The following is a 22,594-nucleotide window of genomic DNA, read 5'->3' on the forward strand; positions in this document are numbered from 1 at the left end:
ATACTGAATAATGGTATGAATAGTAAGTGATATTTCCAAAATGCATTGCAAAGCCAACAGTTTTCATTATCCTCTCTCGGACTCCTGTTTCTCAATTTGAATACAATGGTTGGTGATTTAAGCCCTCCAAACATATGCTTTGTCTTTTCCTCTACATGATATTTAATTTGACTCTTTCTAAAATGACCCTCTAATGGATATCCACACCCTTACCTCTAGAATGTACAAATGTACCTTATATAAGTGGGGGGTCCTTTCAGATACAAATTAAGGATCTTGAGCTGAGAAGATTATTCTGGTCTATTCAGGTGGTCCCTGAGTGCAATTACATATATCTTAATAAGTAAAAGGCAGAGGGAGATGTCACACATACGTGTGAAGAGGGCGGTAGAGGATGAAGCAGGGTAGCCACACGTTAAGGTGTGCCAGCAGCCATTGGAGGCTGGAAGAGGAAACAGATTTTCCCAAGGATCCCCTAGCGGGAGGGTGGCCCTTAGACATCCTCAATTCAGTCCGGTGATACTGATTTCAGACTTCTGGCCACTAGAACTATGACAGAATAGGTCCTGTCATTTAAAAACACCCACTTTGTGGTTAATTTTTTATAGCAGCCAGAAGTAACTACTACAAGCCCGACACTTTACTCCCCATAACTTTCTGGGTCTGACCTGGACAATTATCACCTCTACTAGTACTATGCTCCCCTCTTGTCTCCTTTTCACCTTCAAGGTTACAATTCCTATCTGTTCTCACAGAGATAACTCAGTACAATGGAAAGAACAAGGTTTCTAAAATTAGACAGACCCTCACTCAATTAGAAAGTGTATGATTGTGGGGAAATGAGTGTTTCTGAATATCAGATTCCTCAGCTTTACAATGAGTTTAATGGCCCTTATACTGTTGTGCAGTGATAAATATTGCTTGAAATACCGTGTGAAGAATACTTTTGCAAAACACTTGGTGTCAACTAAGTGGCCAGTAACTTTACTTCTTCCTTCTCACTTCCTATTAGCTAAGTAAATTAATCTTACCTAAAAGTCACCTTTCAGGAGACAGTTCTGAGTATGCCACACAAATTAATATCCCTCTGACTCTTCATTCCCTGGCACCCTCTCACCCTTTAGCCCATTTTTTCATAGCTCTTATCTAACATAAATCGCATATTATGTATGTGTGTACATGTGTGTTTATAGAATGCCCCTCCCAACCCCAAGTTCCATGAGGGCAAGGGCTCTTCTACAATTTTTCATGTCTGTGTCCTCAGTCTAGAAGAGCACAAAATACATACAGGTGGCTCAATAAATGTTTTTGAATGTGTAGATGAATTTTTCTCAGCTAGTTGTTCATAGTTCCACTTCACTTTCCTGTGAAGACCCATGTGAATAATTTGAAAGGGTCTAATTAGAAGCTGCCATGTGTTATTATAGAACTAAGCCCAGAAATGAACAATGGAAACACAGATTTTACAAAATGAAACCAAAGGGTATGATAAAGCTAGTTCAAAAAGTCATGACTATGTCTTCATTACACATAACCTTAACTATGGACCTTACAAATAGGCAACTGCAAGCCTGCCTATGCAAAACCACATTACACTAACTTTGATAAAGACCTAGGTGCTGGCTGATATACTTCACCATTACTTCAAACCATCAGCATAATAGAGTATTATGTTTCATTTTGCCTTTCTAACAAATGACTTCTATGTTTTTGTTTCTTTTAATTGTTTTGGTCTTGGTCACATGGCTCAGCTGGTTAGAGCATCATCCTACTACTCCCAGGTTGCAGTTTGGATCCCTGGTCAGGGCACATACACGAATCAACCATTGAATGCATAAATAAGTGGAACATCAAATCTCTCTTCTCTCTCTCTCTCTCTCTCTCTCTCTCTCTCTCTCATTCTCTGTCTCTCCCTACCTCTCCCTCTAAAATTAATAAATAAAAGATTTAAAAACTTTAAATTATGGTTTACATTAAGTATTATTTTATACTAGAAGCCCGTTGCATGAAGATTTACGCAATAGGCCTTCCTTCCCCTGGCTGCTGGCACCAGTTTTCCTCCGGCACCCAGGACCCAGGCCTTTGGTCCGGCCACAGTGGAGAAGCCAAGCCTCTTCAGTCTTCAGTCTTAAGTCTTCACTCAGGACAGAGCCTTCGGTCTTCGCTCTGTGCCTGCATATGCAAATTAACTGCCATCTTTGTTGGGTTACTTTGCATAGTCACTCTGATTGGCTGGTGGGCATAGTGGAGTGACAAAAATTTGCATGTTTCTCTTTTATTAGTGTAGATTAGTTTCAGTTGTACAACCTAGTGGTGAGCCAATATGAACTTTAAAAGATGTTCTTTCAAATCCTCTCATTTTTTCCTCTAGCCAGCCCCAATTTTTTAAAAATACATATTATACTATTGCTACAAATTTATGCTAAAATTATATTTTATGGTTAAATCATATCAATTCTTCTGGAACCTCCTAGAAATTTTCTCAACAACCAATATCCCCATAACTCCTAAATATGTCACATGTAGCATTTTGCAGGCATTAGCTCAATGTTTAGAAACCAGAGTATTTTAAGTTAATGGAGATACATTTTTACTTGACTAAATTCTAAAAATTTAAGTTATAGTGCATTCATTTTTTTCAAACAAATGTTGAAACCACTTTCTCTTTATTATTGTGATTTGCTCCCACATGCTTTCTTCTTTATGCACAAGAAATACTAGCTAAATATCCTGCTGATTTTGGAAAGTGGTTTACCTTATATTCCTCTTTAGAATTCTTAAATCTTTCCTCCGAACTAGGGGGAAAGGGATATAACTGGCTTGAAATGGTTTCTTTTAATTTTTTTAACTATCTCATGTTTAGGACAACGAGAGTAAGTTAAAGGGAAGAAAGAAAATAAGAAAGAGTGAAGGAAGTGTAACTGAGAGAGAAGAAGTGAGGAGGAGAGTAATCTTGTAAAATAAGTATGAAACTTGGAGCCACAAAAACCTATGTTTTAGTCATGGCTGTGATGTTTGTTATTATGTAATTGTAGGCACTTGGTTTCTGAGGATATGATTTCTCCTCAATTCTCAGAGGAAAGGAGAGGGCAGAGATTAATCAAAGAAGGTATATGCATATATGCATAACCCATGGACACAGACAATATTGTGGTGAAGGCCTGTGGAAGGGGCAGGAGCAGGTTGGAGGGGGACCAATGTGGGGTGTGAGATATCTGTAATACCCTCAACAATAAAGTTAATTTTTTTAAAGAAGAAAATGGTAGTTGCCCATCAAAATCTTCATTGTCCATAGCAATAGCATTGAGCCTGGAAGCACCTGCTCAGCCTGGAACTACTTTTTCCAGCAGGCCCTGCAGTCATATGTGAACAGGTGATTTATTTTTTCCCACAAAATATGAGGGTGAAAATAAGATTTCTTCTCTGACAAAATAAACAATAATGAAAGCATCATAGGGAGGCTCTCATTAAATGTTGATTCTATCCTTCCCGTCTCTTCTTTGGAGTCATTCTTGCCTCTTTCAACAGTTTGCCTCTCCACTGCTCACCACAATAAACCTAAGTGATCTAAAAGATACATGCTAATTTATCCCCAATCATCTTGGTTCCACACCTCGTGTACTTCATGAATTCCAATGACGTGCTACTTCAGAAGCCTCATCTTAGCCCTCATGATCTCTGCCTTAGCTCTCCTCAAAGATCTACATCTCTAACCCTTGGCTCTTTAATTCTAAATGTATGTCTGCCCTCCTATATCCTTCCTGTTATTTCCCCTTTCCTCATTTTACCTCTAATGAGAATTCAACTTTTCTGCACTCTTATGGTCAGGCATTCTGAGACTATTTACCTGTCACCTTGGAATAAATATTGCCACTCAGGAAATATTTATTGGATCCTATTACCCACCCATCATCACTGATCCAAACACAAGAAATATAAAAATGAGGAAAACTAATCAAGACCCTGCCCTCAAAAAGCTTTGCTTACATTTTAATAGTGAAGAAAATAAAAACACAAATATAAATATAGTGATGAGTAGTTATTAAGGGGGTAAAAAGCTATACCAGGGCCCCTAACTGGTTTGGCTCAGTAGATAGAGTGTCAACCAGAGAACTGAAGGATCCCAGGTTCAATTCTGGTCAAGGGCACATGAGTTTCTCTCATTATTGATGTTTCTATATCTCTCTCTCTCACTCTCCCTTCTTCTCTGAAATCAATTTTTAAAAGCTGCACAGGTGACAGAGAGAATGTGGTGGTGCCACTCTGCTAGATTGGGTTCCATATGAAAGTCTCTCTGGGAGAAGTAGGTGATGGGAGAACGCATCATGGAAATGTCTGGAGGAAGAATGTTCTAGGTCAGGACAAGGAATAGCCACTTCCATCATGCACATTCCTTGTTCTGGAATCAATTGCTTTTTCATTCTCCTGCAAATCTTCTCAACCTTGGGTAATGCCACAGTTGCTTTTCCCTATATCTGGGCTTCTGAGTTTCAGCTTGAGAAAAATCACAAAACTGATTGGCCTTACTGCAAATTATTACCAAGTGTATCTTAAAACTCTGACCAAGCACTCAACACAATGTTGACTCCTGTGCCTGAAAATACTTTGTCCCAAGGCAATTGTTATTATAAATAATTTTTAAACTCAAGCTAACAGCTTTCGTAAAGGATGTAGATCCCTAAGATTCTCTTTTAACTCGATATTTCTATTACATAAGTTACTCATCTTTATACACATTTAAAAAGAAGGGGAAAAAGAGGTTTTTGAGAGGCAGTTTTCCAAAACAGAAAACATTATTATAAATTATTCAAGTTCAATTTTGAATAAATCCCTTGAGGTTCCTATAAAATCTATGCTGAATAAGTTCACAATTCTGGGAGTCCCATTTTTAGTATAATCTGCTCTTGACTTACTTGGTAATTCTTCTCTCTGAAATAGGAGGGTGTGAAGATTAAGCAAAAAAAAATCTTCTACTTAGCAATAAAAATGTTCTACTTGGATTTTAAAAAAAGTCTGGTAAGACTTATCCTTTGTTACACATTAAGGTTGAGGAAAATACTTTTCTATGTTTACGGCAGTGATGTCTGCAGAACAGTTCAAGATCATTAACTGCCTGATGAATCCAAAATGCCTCCAAACTAACACAGATCCTAACACTTCCCTAAGTAAAGTGCTTTCCAAGTATTTAGAAAAACTGATAGGGTCATTGAGAACCAAAAATTCTAGAGAATTTTCTTATTAAAGGTCCTCAATGGCAAAATCTGAGACTAAAACAAATAATTTAAACATCCTTTCTTTTTTATTGAAACTTTTATTGAATCCTACAAAGGGATATTCACATTCATAATGAATTTTAGAACTTCATATGGCAAAATGATCCCTGCATTGATGGGATATATGCTTAGAATTGTTTTCTTGGTACTGTGCTAGAAGAAACCAGAGGCATTCCAGTGTATGGCACTTTGTCCTTAGTCGGGATGGAGACTGTGGTCCAAATATTTCAGAACAAAGTTTAGGAAAGTGGAGACTACACCACTTTCTCCCTCAGTTTCACCCCATCAAATCACCCCTATCTTGAACCTAGTTAATTATGTGACCAAGGCATGTGTTTTTAGGATGGTTAAGGAATATTCAGAGGTATATCTATGGTCCTGAAACAGAGCTTTGTTAGCTAATTCATTCATTCATTCATTTTGCTTACAAACATTCTTGCCTGACATTGAATAAGCTTGGTTGACACACATAAGCCACTCTGGTGCTGTTCCATAATCCAAGTCTTAAGCCTCTGCTCCAAGTTTTCCCATTTTGCTGGGTTTCCTCTTAAGGCTTTCTTCTTTTTTGGCATCTTATGAAGTTGTTCTTCCTGTTTTCTCCACTGTCTTATCATACACTCAGTGGGAGGAGGTTCAAATTGTCTCTCTGCAACTCTATTTCCATGCTCTTTTGCATAGCTGATTACATCCAGTTTGAATTTTGCTGAGTAAGACAATTGCTTACTGGTATTTATGTATGTATGTATGTATGTATGTATGTATGTATTTATATATTGACATCTTTATGGGCTCAAAACATTCTGGTCCCTGTTGCATCTGTGTACTCTCCACCTCCACCTCCAATTATGGCATTGTCCTAAGCAGTAACAAATATGGAGCTTAAACCAATTTTATGTTGGCCCTTGAGAAGCCTGTGATCTAAAGGGAAAATAGACTTATAAAAAGTGGAAATACTGTGATGTGAAATTCCAACTTATATACTTACCATGGTGTTTAGAGAACACAGAGGAAAACCAACTTACTTAGAAACCACTTAATAGTTTAGATGGAAGATAATTATTTGATTCAGATCCAGAATTTTTGGCCTAAGACATGCAGATTATTTGGCCAAATATTAGGCCATGTGTTTCATATTGGCCTCATGCATACAAGCGGATTTCTGCTTTGGCTTACTAAAGAACTGAAGATATGGCTGAAGCCCAGTTGAACTATATGATTCTTTGAAACCCTCTCTCCCATTAGATGTCCCCTAAACTTTTATTAGCAGTTCATGGCTAGGTTCCGCCTTAGAGATATTTGATCCCCTTGAAAATAACCATACTGTCAAGCTGATTCCAGTGTGACTTCAAGTATATTACAATGCTGACCAAGGCCTTCCTTGGACATACAAATAGATGCTGGCTCAAAGACATATACACTGGCTGAAGCCTAGCTTGAATTCATTACCCCTCTTTGTATGCTTTACATATTGTACTGCTGAATATCCACCTTAACCCCCACCATGGGAACCATTTCTATATTCCATCCCTGCCCTACATGGTCTCAGACCCTTCACTGTCTGCACCAGCTGTACTTGTGCGATCCAGTACCTTTGATATCAGATTTACATGAGCTGCAAAATACTTACAGAATGTCACGAAAACACACCGATCTTATTACATTTGACAATTGGCATTTATAATGGAACCCATGCATAGGGTATTGGAAATCAAGAAGGGCTTAGATAAATTATGCCTTCTTCAAGATTGAGCATATAGTAGGAATAAAATCTTATACTCCAACCCCTATCTTCTAACTCCAAGTTCACTTGTTTTTTTCCCTACCACACAATATGGTTCAGGAGAAGAGGAAGTATAATGGAGTTTATCTTATTGAGATTATAACCCTAGGTTAAAAAAAAAAAAGAACGTCACGAGAGGAAATCAACATAATAATCAATATCTAAATTAAAAGCAAAGGCAAAAAGCATGAATTGAGGTCAAGTGATTAGGGTAAGCAAGATTAAGACTTAGAAGTCAAGAATATAGCATATTCAAGAGGAGCATAGTAGCTTGGACTAAATGTTTGAAGCAGCCGGGGAGATCAATTAACAGTCCCAGCTTAGGGTTCCAAATAGTAAGCCAACTTGATCATCCATCCAAAAGCAACAGTTTTAAAAACAGATATGGCTGGGATGAAATGGCATATTTTCTACAATGACTAATGGTGGTCAAGAAGTCAAGAGAGCCCAGCCGGCATGGCTCAGTGGTTGAGCGTCGACCTATGAACCTGGAGGTAATGGGTTCAATTCCCGGTCAGGGCATATATCTGGGCTACGAGATCAATATCCAGCGTGGGGCATACAGGAGGCAGCAGATCAATGATTCTCTCTCATCATTGATGTTTCTATCTTTCTCCCTCTCCCTTCTATCTGAAATAAATAAACTCAATTAAAAATTAAAAAAAAAACAGTGGTGAAACTTAGAGTAATTTAAATATTTTTTTAAAAAAAAGAAGTCAAGAGAAATATTTATTAGAAATTTTAGACAGAACATGAAAGGATAGAACTTATGATTATTTTAAATTATCTCAATTTCAGTAAACTGAGAGAATAGCACTTCATACTTAGGAAACTTCATGGACAATGACACTTTGTTTTGAAAGAGTTAAGTAATATGGCATATAAAGTATATATATAGGTGTCTATTTCGATTTGGGCCACAATCTCCTAACTCAGAAATAATTATTAGCATGTCTGTGAATTATGCCTTCATTGTCACCTAAAAACATGTTGTTTTAAAATGAGGTCACTTTATTACACTTATTACTAACTATTGAAAAATAGATAATACACTTGAATATCCTCAAGTATTTATAAATTGTACAAATATTACTTCAGAGGGGTCCACCTCAATCAATATTTTCTCAGATTACAGTTCTTAGGAAGGAAGAGGGTCATAGTTAAGCTACAAAATTATTATCCTTCACAGGATAACTTCAGTCAGGACCCTAATTAATGAATTGACTAATAGCAGTTCCTTGTTTAAAAGTCATAGCAAACCCACACTTATAAACAGTGGGAAGCAGGAATGAAGAAAAACAGCCTTGGGAAGTGAGTGCGAAGAGAAGAGAGTGCAATGCAAAAGATTTAACCACTCAAAGGAGTATCTTATGTCAAAGTTACGGCAACAAAACCACCTAAGAGGCTCCATGTCATACAACTGGACTCTGCCTGCATTACATGAAAGGAGAGAGACTCAAAGAGAAGAAAATCTTTTTCCTTGTAATCACAAATGCCATTTATGGCTGTTTTGATTCATTTCATGTCCTTAACAATTAATTGGCCTTCATTTCTAAAGGTTCTCCTTAAAACAAAAGACTTACGAGTAAAAGATTCATTTATTTCCTACTAGCAAAATACATTAATTTGGAGCGCACTTTTTTCTATTAGGTGTAATTTCTAATTACTTCCAATCCACTACAATGCAATTTTTTCAGTTGATAATGTATGTTTCAATTCATTTTTAGCTGCTTTGCCAAATAAATACAGAGAAGTTATTTTTTAGTCATAAATAATAATGATGCTATTTGAGAAAAATAATGAAATGGTACCATAGTTGTTATTTATACGGGGCTTATTAAGATTAACATACTGTTCTTTTTCACAATCATTTTGCATTTCTGTCATTAATTCCATCAACTTATTTCAGATTCTTTCACAGATACTTCTCAATATGTTGTCCTTCCCTTTACTCCAAACCCCATAAAGAAGGCATGTGAGGTCTCAGACACAGGCCTCCTCTTACAAAGACCATCAAAGACTCCTCAAGGATGAGAAGCTGCTGACATCAGAAGTAGACAGCTTTCCCACAACATAGATAAGGCCTGTATATCTTAGGATTAATATTGAATTTAATCTATCTTGTTTGTGTCCTTATCTGTCTGCTAATGACATTAGTCATAAAAATAGTTATATTCTTTGGGTGTCTCTACATAGTCCAATTAGTTATGATTACTGAACATGTATATAATACCTCTTAATACTATTTTTATGGCTTATGCAAATGTAATACTAGATGCCAAATACAGACAACTGAGACAGAAGGCAAAACCTGAAACATGGTACCATATTTTCCCATATATAAGACACCCCCATGTATAAGACGACCCCCACATTTCCAACCCAAAATTAAGAAATCAATATTTTAAACATAAAATAGGAGACATTTTTATTTAGTAATTACTACAGGTAACGTTTACAAATCAGTACTATGATATTATGTAGGATACCACTTTATTCAGTCTCTTTTCCATCACTGTTCTCTTCTTCATCACTATTAGTTCCAGGCATGTCAATTTCTCCAACTTCTATTGTATCACTGCTATATTCTGAGTCACTGTCTATATATGTGAGATCATCCTCATAAACTGGTGGCATTTTCTGAGCTAACTTTGTTTGTGTTCTCATGGCCGACCCTTCTCTCATGAAATTGAAGCACCATTTTGCCTTTCCTGTAAAATCAACAATGTTCATTTTGCTTGCAAACATTCTTGACTGACATTGAATAAGCTTGGCTGACACACATAAACCACACATAATCCAAGTCTTAAGCCTTTGCTCCAAGTTTTCCCATTTTGCTGGGTTTCCTCTTAAGGCCTTCTTCTTTTTTGGCATCTTAAGGAGTTGTTCTTCCTGTTTTCTACACTGTCTTATCATACACTCAGTGGGAGGAGGTCCAAATTGTCTCTCTGCAGCTCTATTTCCATGCTCTTTTGCAAAGCTGATTACATTCAGTTTGAATTTTGCAGAGTAAGATAATCGCTTACTGGCATTCTGGTATTTATTTATTTTTATTTTTTGACATCTTTATGGGCTCAGAACACTTGGTCCCTGTTGCATCTGTGTACTCTCCACCTCCACCTCCAATTATGGCATCAGCTGACGTCAGTAGCAATAAGGCTTGTGATTGGAGGAAGCCTGTTTGACAAGGCATAAGCAGCTATGTACCTGTGCTGCTCCCTCCTCAGCTGACTTTCTTGTATAAGACGCCCCTCAATTTTCAGTCTAATGATTTTAGAAAAAAAATAGCATCTTATACACGTAAAAATATGATTATTTACAAGATACAAAAGATCCATAGTGTTTTCTCTGCAATGAAAGCCAAAAAAAAAAAAAAAAAAAAAAAACTGACTGCCTTCCATTTACCTCCACTGCCCTTTTTGGAAAAAATTCAACCTCAACTAGGACCTGATAATTACAGTATTGCCCCAATCCACAATGGTCAAAAAGATGATTGAGACTTCCCAGGAATGAGCCTTCCTAGTACTATGACACCACACTATCTGACCAAAAAATTAGTCATCAATGCATGCTTCAGATTGATGACCAAAAGGGAGAATTGTAAATTTTTAAAAAAATAAGTTCTATGAAAAGTAATCTCACAGGGTGATCTGGTCTAAATTCCTAACTGGGCAGATCATGGTAGGTAGCCCCAGCATATGAATTCTTAAGTAAAAGATTTTTAAGTAAGCCCTGTCCATTGTTCCTGTGCATCTAGGTTAACACACCTTTGAAATTTGAAAATGAGTAATACCCCTCAAAGACATAACCACCCTCAAGAAAGCACACAATCTTGTCAACTCCTGTAATCCAATCCCTGCCTTGCTTTTTCCCACTTCCACTTAATCTTCCTTATATTTCCTCCTTAGTTTCAAATGCATAAAAGAAACTGCAGAACTGTTATTCTTCAGAGCATTTGAAATCTTGCTCCCTAGGATATGGTGTCAGTTTGGCTCAATTCAACTCTTAAAAATTTCAAAAAAAATAAAAAAGAAAGGAAGAAAAGAAAGAAAAGAAAAGAAAAGAAAAGAAAAGAAAAGAAAAGAAAAGGAAAAAGAAACAGAGCATGTGACCACAACAGCTCTATAATTTTCAAGGGTTATAGACTAAAAATAAATACATAATAAGAAATATGTAATATGACATAGACTATTTTCATATGTTGCATTTAACATCTGATATTAATCATGATAAATTCTAGAATGGAACAAATTATTTACCAAATCTAGAAAGAGCAAAAATATTCTGTTTGGATTTGGCCACTCATTCTCTCAGACAAAAACCTTCTCTTGCCTACATTTAAATCCCTTTAATGTAACCTCTGAGTTAGATAGGAAAGTCCTCCCTACACCCTACAAAGGCCAAATCATGGAATCCACAATCTTAAATGTGAATGTCAAGTCTCACTCTCCAACTACCCAGCCCATTCAATTATAATCCTAGAAGGTATTGAGAGTTTTCTTTCTAAGATTTGAAATTAAAAGAGGTCTGTATTTCCCCAAATCTCTGAGAAATTATATTATGCAACATTAGGTAATGACATCATATGTATATAGTGCCTGGCTTGTAACCATCTAATTAACTCTAACTCAGATGATTCATCAGTATTTTAGAACCTGGACTTTTTATTCTGTACTGGTTTTCTGTAATTCACATCTTCAAGAATGCCTCAAAACTGTTAAGTTTGGGTTGGATTATCTTAGTTGCCAGTCCTAATTTCCTTTGGAAAATAGACATTAATTGAATGCAGCATATACACTTAGCACTAAGCACATTTTAGAAGCACAGATTACTAAGTATACATAATATGCAAAAATATAATGAAGCCATTAGATAAATATAAGTTATCAGAAGACTTTATATCCAACTTCTTATCCCACTGGCACAATATAGTGAATATTGTTTCATGATGATCTTGAACAAGAAGGAATAGAACTTTTGTAAAAATAAAAAATCCTTATAAAGAAATTCTGAAAAGTTAACCAATGTCTGCCTGTGTATGTCTGTCTGTATTTTGCAGACTGAGGAAGAAGTAGAAATAAGCTATTTTTCTGCCTGACAACACTTGTAAAACATTTTCTGTTCCTTTCTGGAACCAATATCATAGGAAAACCTTGTGATAGAAATCTTGGTGATTGGTGGTGCTGAATTTATAACAATTATTTAGTCAAAATTGTTTCTTTGTGTTTTCTGGTGCTTCTCTGAGACCAGTAAAAAAAAGCATAGTTCTCTTAGAAGCACATAGAGTTGCTTGAAAATGATTCATCTTCATTTTTGCTTAAATAAAATTCATTATCAAATTTTGTAAATTATTCTAATGCAGGAGTGTTAGTTTCAAATAAGCTGCTTCAAACCTATTTCAAGATTCTATGGACCTAAAGCATAAGAGATTTTTTATCACAGTTCTTTCTAATTCAGATGAGCTCTCCTGCAGGTTATTGCCAAATATTACTCCAGTGCACTCACTGGAGCTCTTCTTTTATCTTCATATAACTTTGAAGTTCCTTTTGGAAATAAAAGTTTATCTTCCCATGAACCTTAAAAGATTTTTATAGATGTGAAACAAAGAGTTTGAGATTTTAGGCATTTTATAGAATATCTAAACTTTCTATTCATAAAGCTACCCCTGAATTTTGAATAGGAATAAGAGTAAGTTTCTATCTTGAATAAAATAAATACAGGACGATTACTAGAGATGTGATGGAATGAAAAAAATTAAGGAATTTTAACAGTTAACTGTTAGCATCTCCCTCCCTCACTCCTTAGTTTGCCAAGTTCCTTGTCTGAGGAGACCATTCATACAATTTATTTCAAATATATCAAGATTTGAATTATGCTACAATATAGTGTTGCCCATATAGTATTCTCCAGAGACTATATTCTGGGAGATGGAAATAGGTAGGTAAAAAAAAAAAAAGTTTTCCCAGTTAAATAATACTGAAAAGTTGTGCAGAATGTATTTTCTACCCTCTTTAACATCAAAGCCTATGAGGTTTTCTGTAATAAAAAGATGCATTTAATTTTGATTAATATAGCAATTCTCAAAAATATTTTACTATAGAACCCTATTAACATTTCCTAGTACATAGTCGTCCCTGGAAAGAACGCTATAGGGGATTTCTTCTAATTTTAAGCACTGAGCTTTCCAAACACCATATCCTAACCTAAGCCAATTGTTTTAAGAATGTTCTAAGAAAGTTATTTAAGCCCAGACAGTGTGGCTCAGTGGTTGAGCATGGTTTGATTCCTGGTCAGGGCACATTCCCATGTTTTGAGCTGGATCCCCAGAAGGCGGCATGCAGGAAGCAGCCAAAGGATATTTCTCTCTCATCCATGTCTCTATCTCTCTATCCTTCTCCCTTTATCTAAAACCAATAAAAATATATTTAAAAAAATATTATTAAAAAAAAAATCTGACCACAGGACTGTCACCTTCTTATATGTGGGACATTAGCAGAAACTGACAAATGATCTCATCAAAACAGCAAAAAATGACATGTGAAATAATAAACTATTAAGTGGTGATCTTGAAATGGTAATTTTACTCACAAGGCTATATTTATTCCCTGATTTCTTGACTGCTTTATTGACCCAATGCATTTACTCAAAATTTTCTAAGTGGTAGGAACTGTGCTGGGTGATTTTTTTTACTAAAAAATTTTAATGTTGACATTATTCCAGGTATCCCCTTACCCCTATTGCCCACCTCTACCCACCCCTGTCTCCCCTTCCCTTGGCCTTTACCCCACTATTGCACATGTCCATAGGGTATGCATATGTGTTCTTTAGCTAATCTCTTCACCTTCTTCATCTATTTAATTCATTTTTAAGCATTGGCAACACACTAGCCATTGCCTGAGATCATGTGTTGTATAACTATAGCACTCAGGGCAAACCTAGGCAATTGCCTATTTTTTATATAAAGTTTTATTGAAACACACAGCAGTCTCTTTACATACTGTCTTTGACTGATTGTTTTGCAGCCACAATGACAGAGTTTGAGCAGTTACAACAGAGACCACTTGGTCTGCAATGCCCAAGATACTGTCCTAGAGAAACTATACTATACTAGAGGCCTGGTGCATGCAAATTCATACACTGGAGGAGGGGTCCCTCAGCCCGGCCTGCCCCCTCTCGCAGACCAGGAGCCCTCAGGGGTGGGAGGCGACCCAGTGATCAGAGGAAGGCAATGCCCCATCACACCTCTGCTGCTGCCACTGCTGGCAGTGCAAGCCTCAGCAGGTCCTGGTTACATGCGTGCCTCAGGCTAGCCCTGGGCGGGTGGGCAGCCACCATCCAAGGCTTGACTGTGCCTCGGGCCAGCCCTGGGTGGCTGGGGGGCTGAGGGGGCTGGGAGATTCTGGAGACAGGCACGTCTGCCACCCCACAGGGCTGAGGGGATTGGGTGCCACCATCTTGTGGCTGTGGGCACTGCCATCTTTGAGGGCAGGACAGTCAATTAGCATATTCCCTCCTTATTGGCTGTGGGTGCCACCATCTTTGTGAAGGTGTGTGGGTCAATTAGCATATTCCCTCTTTATTAGATAGAATTATCCCCATGTTAAGCTATATAATACTCTCAACAAACTTTGAATAATGTATCATTCTCCTTCTTTCATAAATTAGGAAAGTATGTTAGCCTGAGATTACTACTAGTTTTACTCAGATAGTAAGTAGTAAGTCCAAGATTCAAATCTGCCTAGTTGACAACAAATTACATGAGCTTTTTTCTATACACTAGGCATCATAATGGTATTAAGCACATTTATTTCTTTGGGAAATTAAGAAATATATAAATTACCTGTTATCTATTTGAATAAGCAAAGTACATTTTATTTTGGAAATCACTTAGTCTTCTACTTACATGGACCATATAAGCACATTTTAAAACAATGCATTTGTATTCACTTTTGCATATTTTTCTCTCCATCAGATGCATTTACTCTGGCTACATAGCTCCACTGTTTCATGCCTAATAGCTCTCCCTCCCTAGACTCTTCCTCATGCAAACCACATTTTAAAAAACATTGCTGTGTTATACCAAGATAAAGCATTCTTATTTTTTGACATATGGTTCAATTTTTCATTCTTGTTAAAGATCTAAACAACTGCTTCTCTTTGATGGCTCTCAATTTAACTTAGCTTTTGATTTATTTATTTGATTAAATATAGTCTTTAGGGCATTGTTTTAGTTGATTGATCTAAAAAGGGATATTTCACTATTTCATTTTAGTAGATTTGGTTTATTTTCATTTAGTTTTATTTCTATTTTTTCAATATTGAAGGTAGAAAATGAGTTTTTGTTTTGTAACATGGGGTATATGTTTTGGTCTCTAGAGAACATCAGAGATTTAACTATTTCCACAATGGAACAAAGATGAGAGTCAATACCAAGAGGATGAGAGACACTTCCCAATTCTAATCAATTCACTTTTATAATCATCTACTGAACATCTAAGTATTGTAAAGCAATATATGGGACACAAGACAGTGCCTGACTCAAAGGAGGCAATACTGTCCCAAGGGGAGACTTGATATGCCCTAGGGAAGCAAATAGAGACAGTGACAGCAGCTTCTACATAAATGGTATGGGGGTACCAGTGTGCTATAAACCTATTATGGTCTTTCACATATGTGTGATAGTAATAGCAAATATAAACTAATGCAGAGTTCAACCACCAGACTGATGCCAAACATCAGTGTCCATGACTCTGACTTCAGCATAACCAGGTGTCCTATGCTCTAGGATCAGAAGTCTCTGTCCACTCCTTTTAAAACAATATTTATTCAACCAGTTATTCTATGTCAATTCATATTAACAATTAATGGGCATATTCATAAGCATTTTGATGACTTTAGAATAAATTATTTGGAGAAATAGTTAAATAGAATTTTAGACCTAGAAGAAACACTCACTATCAGCCATTCACGCACTTCCAACATATTCAATGCCAGATATGTGTTAGGCACTTTGCTTGTCCTCAAAGAACACAAATAAGATTCCGTCCCTATGTGTTTGAGAAATTTGCTGTCTAGTGAGAGAGCTGAGGGAGTTAAACAAAAGGTAAAAAGAAAATCTTAACAGTTGACTCTTAGTGGTTCATTTGAAGGAGAAATGTTTTTTTAAAAATGTGCCCCAATGGGAGAAACTAAGATGGCGGCATAGGTAAACACCAGAAATTGCTGCCTCCCACAACAACTTCAAAAATACAATGAAAAGACTAAACGGGCATCATCCAGAACTACAGGAAGGCTGGCTGAGTGGAAATTCTACAACTAGAAGGAAAGAGAAAAGCACACTGAGACTCAGAGGAGCTGTGGAAGTAAAGTGCAGAGGTATGGAGGCGCGGAAAGGGGCTGGTACCTGCAGATGCGGCTGTCTTTTTGAATCGGGAGGGAGTCACAAGCTCCCGACTGCTCTGAACTCCAGTTCTGGGAAGTCTCTGGGGACCCAGGACTCATACAGGGAGAAATTGGACTGTCTGGCAGCAGGCAGAACTCAGAACCTGAGGGCGGCTTTCCCTCAGAGGTGCTTGCAGCAATTACCAGGACACTGAGATGCGCAGCCCCTTAGGGCAGGGCTGAGGATCAGCCATAGCTGCTTGCTTCACCCTGTTGATTCCTTGAGACCCTGCCCCACCCAGGCTGTGGCAGAGGCTTTTGCATATGAATGCCCTGGCCCTTTGCAACCTGAAAATTACCTAACAAATTGCAGCTGGGCCAGACAGACCCAGAACTTCCAAGAGAAGGCCCAAGGCCCCATAGCAGCTTGCATTGCTTCACAGCTGGGCCACATCTGGGCACCTCCAAACTCTAAAAAAGGAAGGGGAATCTGCAGATCTCTCCATAGCTCCTGCTGGGTAACCTCAGGCAGAGGCTAAATTAGCACTTCCTTAGATCCAAGAGCCAGTATACCCAGTGGTCAGAGTGGGACCATCCAGATTACAACTCCTCAGATCCATAAGGGACACACTCAGGGGGCAGACTCGGTGAGCACCAAAGCCCCACTGAAGCAAGTCTTGCCCCAGAAGGGTGTCTTCAGCACAGAAGTTCTCCCACTGAAGACACAGCTGATTCTCACTGCCAATTGGCCTGGAGATCAATTCCTCCCAGTGATACCTACAACAATCAAGGCTTAACTACAACAAGACTGTGCACAAAGCCCACAAGGGGGTGCACCAAGAGCGTCCACCTCAGGTAACTGGGGAGGCTTAGCCACTGGGCCCTATAGGATACCTAGCACACAAAACCACTCTACCAACACAGGGAAGCATAAAAAATGCAGAGACAAAGAAACAGGTCACAAATGACAGAAATGGAGGAAAGCAAACGACTGGATATAGAGTTCAAAACCACGTTTATAAGGTTTTTCAAGAATTTTCTGGAAACCGCCGATAAATTTAGTGAGACCCTGGAGGATATGAAAAAAGACCAACTAGAAATTAAGCATACACTGACTGAAATAAAGAATAATATACAGAGATCCAACAGCAGACAAGAGGATCCCAAGAATCAAGTCAAAGATTTGAAATACGAAGAAACAAAAAATACCCAACCGAAAAAGCAAAAAGAAAAAAAGAATCCAAAAATATGAAGATAGTGTAAGGACCCTCTGGGACAACTTCAAGCATACCAACATCAGAATTATAGGAGTGCCAGAAGAAGAGAGAGGGCAAGATATTGAAAACCTATTTGAAGAAATAATGACAGAAAACTTCCCCTACCTGGTGAAAGAAATAGACTTACAAGACCAGGAAGCACATAGAACCCCAAACAAAAGGAATCCAAAGAGGACCACACCAAGACACATCATAATTAAAATGCCAAGAGCAAAAGACAAAAAGAGAATCTTAAAAGCAGCAAGAGAAAAATAGTCAGTTACCTATAAGGGAGTATCCATAAGACTGTCAGCTGATTTCTCAACAGAAACCATGCAGGCCAGAAGAGAGTGGCAAGAAATATTCAAAGTGATGAATAGCAAGAACCTACAACCAAGATTACTTTATCCAGCAAAGCTATCATTCAGAATTGAAGGTCAGATAAAGAGCTACACAGATAAGAAAAAGCTAAAGGAGTTCATCACCACCAAACCAGCATTATATGAAATGCTGAAAGGTATTCTTTAAGAAGAGGAAGAAGAAAAAGGAACTCTTACCATTTGCCACAGCATGGATGGAACTGGAGAGCATTATGCTAAGTGAAATAAGCCAGTCAGAGAAGGATAAATACCACACGATCTCACTCATTTGTGGAATATAATGAACAACATAAACTGATGAACAAGGACTGATCCAGAGACAGAGAGGCATTGATTGGACTGTCGGGCCTTGGAGGGAAGGTAGGGGAGGGTGGGGGTAAGGGGGAAAGATCAACCAAAGGACTTATATGCAAGCATATAGGCCTAACCAATGGACACGGACAATGGGGGGGGGGTGGTGGTGGTGAGGGCATGAGTGGGGGGCAGGGGTTGGGGGTAACTTGGGGATAAGGACACATATGTAATATTTTAATCAATAAAAAATATTAAAAAAAAAATGTGCCCCAATGGGCCATTTTGTATAAAGGATGAGCCCCAAACCCTAGGTGCTTTAAAAGCCTTGGTAATTACTAGTAAGTATAAAATTAAATTGCTTTTAAAAAGTGAAATAATGAAAGCAAGGGGCTCATCAAAAGGTATTAGAAATATGGTGGCTAAATAGGGGGAAAATTAGTTGAGAACCTTTAGTTGTAGGGCAACCAAAAGTTTAGTTAAGCATAGAAATGTTGAATATGCAATTTTAAATTTAATCTGCGTGTTGAAGAAATCAGAACCCTCCTTGTGACCTACCACATCTTCAGTGGGTTGTTGTGCTGCAGTGTTGTTTGACTCATTTTTGTTTTCATTGATTGATTAATTGATTGATTGATCTTGCAGAAAATAAGAAGGGTTCAAGTTTCACATTTGGTAAATGTTATTTAGGACAGCTTTCAGAACTCCCAAAGCAAATATGACCAAGAAGTATAATCTCCCTGGACACTCACAGAAATTTTGAGGAGTTTTGGGAGGGTTTTAATTTTCTATAGAGTTATAGGACACAAAAAGTTCAAACTAGGAGAACTTATTTGTTTTCCTAGCTAATATAACAACTTAAATGCAACTTATAAAGCAATACCTCTCTCTCACTGTCCTATACCTGCACACACATATAATTAATTTCTAGATAACATTCTGAACATACATTATGAAAAATGATAGATTATTTCCACCTGGAGAATTCTGGAAATCTTAATAGAATAGTAGATAGTGATACAGTGACTATCTCAAGAAGGACTATGAATACCATTATGCAAAACAAAAATGCACATTAAACAGTAATTCAGTCTTCTTGGAATAAGAAATTTTTAAAGAGATGTAAGACAATAAAAATAAAAAGAAGTGGCTGTGACTTAATCATAAAGTGCCTTAAACTTTAGACTATGGAGTTTCGACTTTATTCTATAGACAATGAGGAGAAAAATTTCCAGTAGGTGGTGATATGATTACAGTTGTAGATAAATATTCATTTAACAGTAATGGTGCATAATAGAGGCTGGAAGAGGGGAAAACAAACAAACAAACAAACAAACAAAAAACAAGAGAACAGGTGAGAAAGAATGGTGATTAAAATTATTGTAGTTGTAGCTAGAATGGAAGATCATAATGGATATATGAGATACAATGGAAATAACACTGAACAACTTGTTAATTTAGGGGATACACATCTGAATAGCCATTTTCAATTAGAAAAACCACCTATTGTGTGAGGATTGTTAAAAACAAGCACTGCATCTCCCATTTTAGAACTTCACCCTTCCTGTCCTTGGTCCAGAGGGAGAACATGTAACTCAACTAATACATTGTTTTCTCTGAGGACTTTAAATATTGACCCCATAATACAAAGACAGATAATGAGAAGAGATCTGAGATGTGGAAAAAGCATCTAGCAACAAGAATTTATCCATGTTTCCTGAAAAAGTTGTATATACTTTGTGTTCCCACATTCTCATCTCCCATTCTCTCCTCACTCCCCTCAGATGGGTTCTCACCTCCACCACCCTACTAAAAGAGCACTTATTGAGCTCCCCGGTGGCCCACATATTGAAAAAGACAATGGTCTGTTTGATAGATCAGCAGCATTTGATAAGGTTGGACACTCCCAAATTCTCGAATCACTTTCTTCCTAAGTGTTCAAATGCATTCCTATATCACAGGAGTCTCCTTATCCATTTATTTCAATGTTTTCTCTTATTATAGCTTTCTATATATCAGAGTGCTCCAAGATTGAGTCCTCAGCCCTCTTCTCTTCATAATTTGTGCTCACAACTCAAATGACCTCATTTCATTTTATGCCTGTAAATACCACATAATATGATTATGAAATTCAAATTTGTGTTTTCAGCCTTTCCTTCATCCTGAAATCTAGGCATTTACTTGTGATTAATAGTCATTTCAAATTCAGTATATACAAAATAGAATTACTGATTCTCACTCCCCCTGTCTGGTTCCTCCCCTGTTAGTGTCTAAGCAGTTAAGTGCAAACTCTAGCAAAGCAAAGACTTTTTTTTACATGTATTTATTACTGTTACCTAATGCCTAGAATACTGACTATCACAGAGAAGGTACAAAATAAATATTTGATTATATATGAGGATATCTAATAGGTTGTTAGAAATCTCCCTTTTATTTTATTGGTGAAGAGACAGAGACCAATTTAAATTAAGTGATTTTCCAGTCATGGCTCCATCAGTGGCAGACTTGGCCTACCTACTTTTTGATCATATCAAACAGTTTCAGTTGCTCTCATTGCCTATTATTTCCATACTTCAAGCCTGTCAAAAGTTTCTTGAAACTCAATAGGTCTGTTGAAAAGCTAGTCTACAGATAAGAGAACAGACTGACAGCTGGGGGTCGGGGGACTTAGAGGGCAGGTGAAACAGGTGAAGGGATTAAGCGGGGGGGGGGGGGGGGGGGACAGGAGAAGAAAAAAGACAAAAAACCTCATAGACACAGAAAACAATATGGTGATTACCAGAGGGAAAGGGGTGGGTAGGGGAGGTAAAAGAGGGTAGAGGGGGGATAAGTGGTGATGAAAAGAGACTAGACATTGAGAAGTAAATACACAATACAATATGCGGATTATGAATTATAGAGTTGTACTTATTAACCAATCTTTTAACCATTGTAACCCCAATAAATTAGAGAAAAAATATTTTTTTAAAGAGCTAGTCTATTCCTATATTGAATAGCTGATCCCTCACCTGTTCCCGAGTTTGTCAACATATGAGAGGAATACAGTTAAGGTATCAGAAAGAACAAAGGTTTCCCAACTGTACTAGATATCTATGCTGTTTTTCTGACTGAAAGGTACCTGAATTATCTTTCTTTTTAAGACTATGCCTCAGTGCACACATTTGGTCAGTACAGGACCCTTCCTTGTGCTACAAAAGCTAAAATAATTCAAACATCCCATCCTTTTTACCACTGGAAGCCACATTAACCAAAGGTCCCTGCCCAGGACTTTGAATCTAAATATAGAAACAGAAAGACTTGTGAATTCCAAAGAGCAAGAATTCATGGTCCTGGTGGTGGACACAGCAGCGTGAAGGGGCAGATGTGCATGCTGTCCAACAATGTGCTATCAGTGGCAGCATTCTAAGCAGACTTCCTTTGGCTTGATAACTGGGCCCTTTGCTGCACAACTTCCCCTTATTCCTAGCGGGGACCGGTTGCCTGCTGGTTCTGCTTAAATTACCCAAGGTTATTTTATTTTGTTTACAAATTAAAGCAACTCACCAGCACCAATGCTGGTGCCCTCCCCATACCCAAACATATCCTCTCCTTGTCATGTTACCTAAGAAACCAGTTTGGTGACTGGTTTCCTAATCCAATAACCAGACTCAAAATGAAGTCTGACTAACAGCTTGAAAAATAAGTCATCCATCAATCTCATTTTATTCTCACATTAATTCTTCATGTTATGCATCAAGGTACCGAGAGGTAAACATTTGAGACACCACTTAAATAAAAATTACTTTGGAGGCAGGAAAACCTTCACCACCACCCTTTCTCAAAAAATCATTATTTGCCATTGCTTCTTCAAGGAAAATGTACATATGGTTTAAATCTCAGTTTATTCCAATGGTTCCTGAGCAAGAGCCCTTGCCTAGCACCAAAAGTTAGAGAGGCAGCTGTCCCTCACTACCCCCTATGTAAATCTTCTCTCCAGAAATAAGGAAAGAGTGGCTAATTCGATTTAAAAAATTGAGGGCATTGTTTACTCATTTTATTCATAGGATGGCTTGTGGTATGATTGGGCCTTACGGTGAAAAGAGTCCTGGTTCAGATTTGGTCCTATGTCAAGTGTCCAAGTCGCTTTAATAAAAAGCTTGGCATTAAGCATTAGGGTCCATAGTTTCATTTCATTCCCAATATGTAGCACTCTCTTGGAAATTTCATGGGAGAAAAACAATTGGGACAATGCAG

The sequence above is a fragment of the Myotis yumanensis genome, unplaced genomic scaffold, assembly GCF_028538775.1.
Source record: "Myotis yumanensis isolate MYYU_CA2020_CCGP unplaced genomic scaffold, mMyoYum1.0.hap1 SCAF_2, whole genome shotgun sequence".
Lineage (NCBI taxonomy): Eukaryota > Metazoa > Chordata > Mammalia > Chiroptera > Vespertilionidae > Myotis > Myotis yumanensis.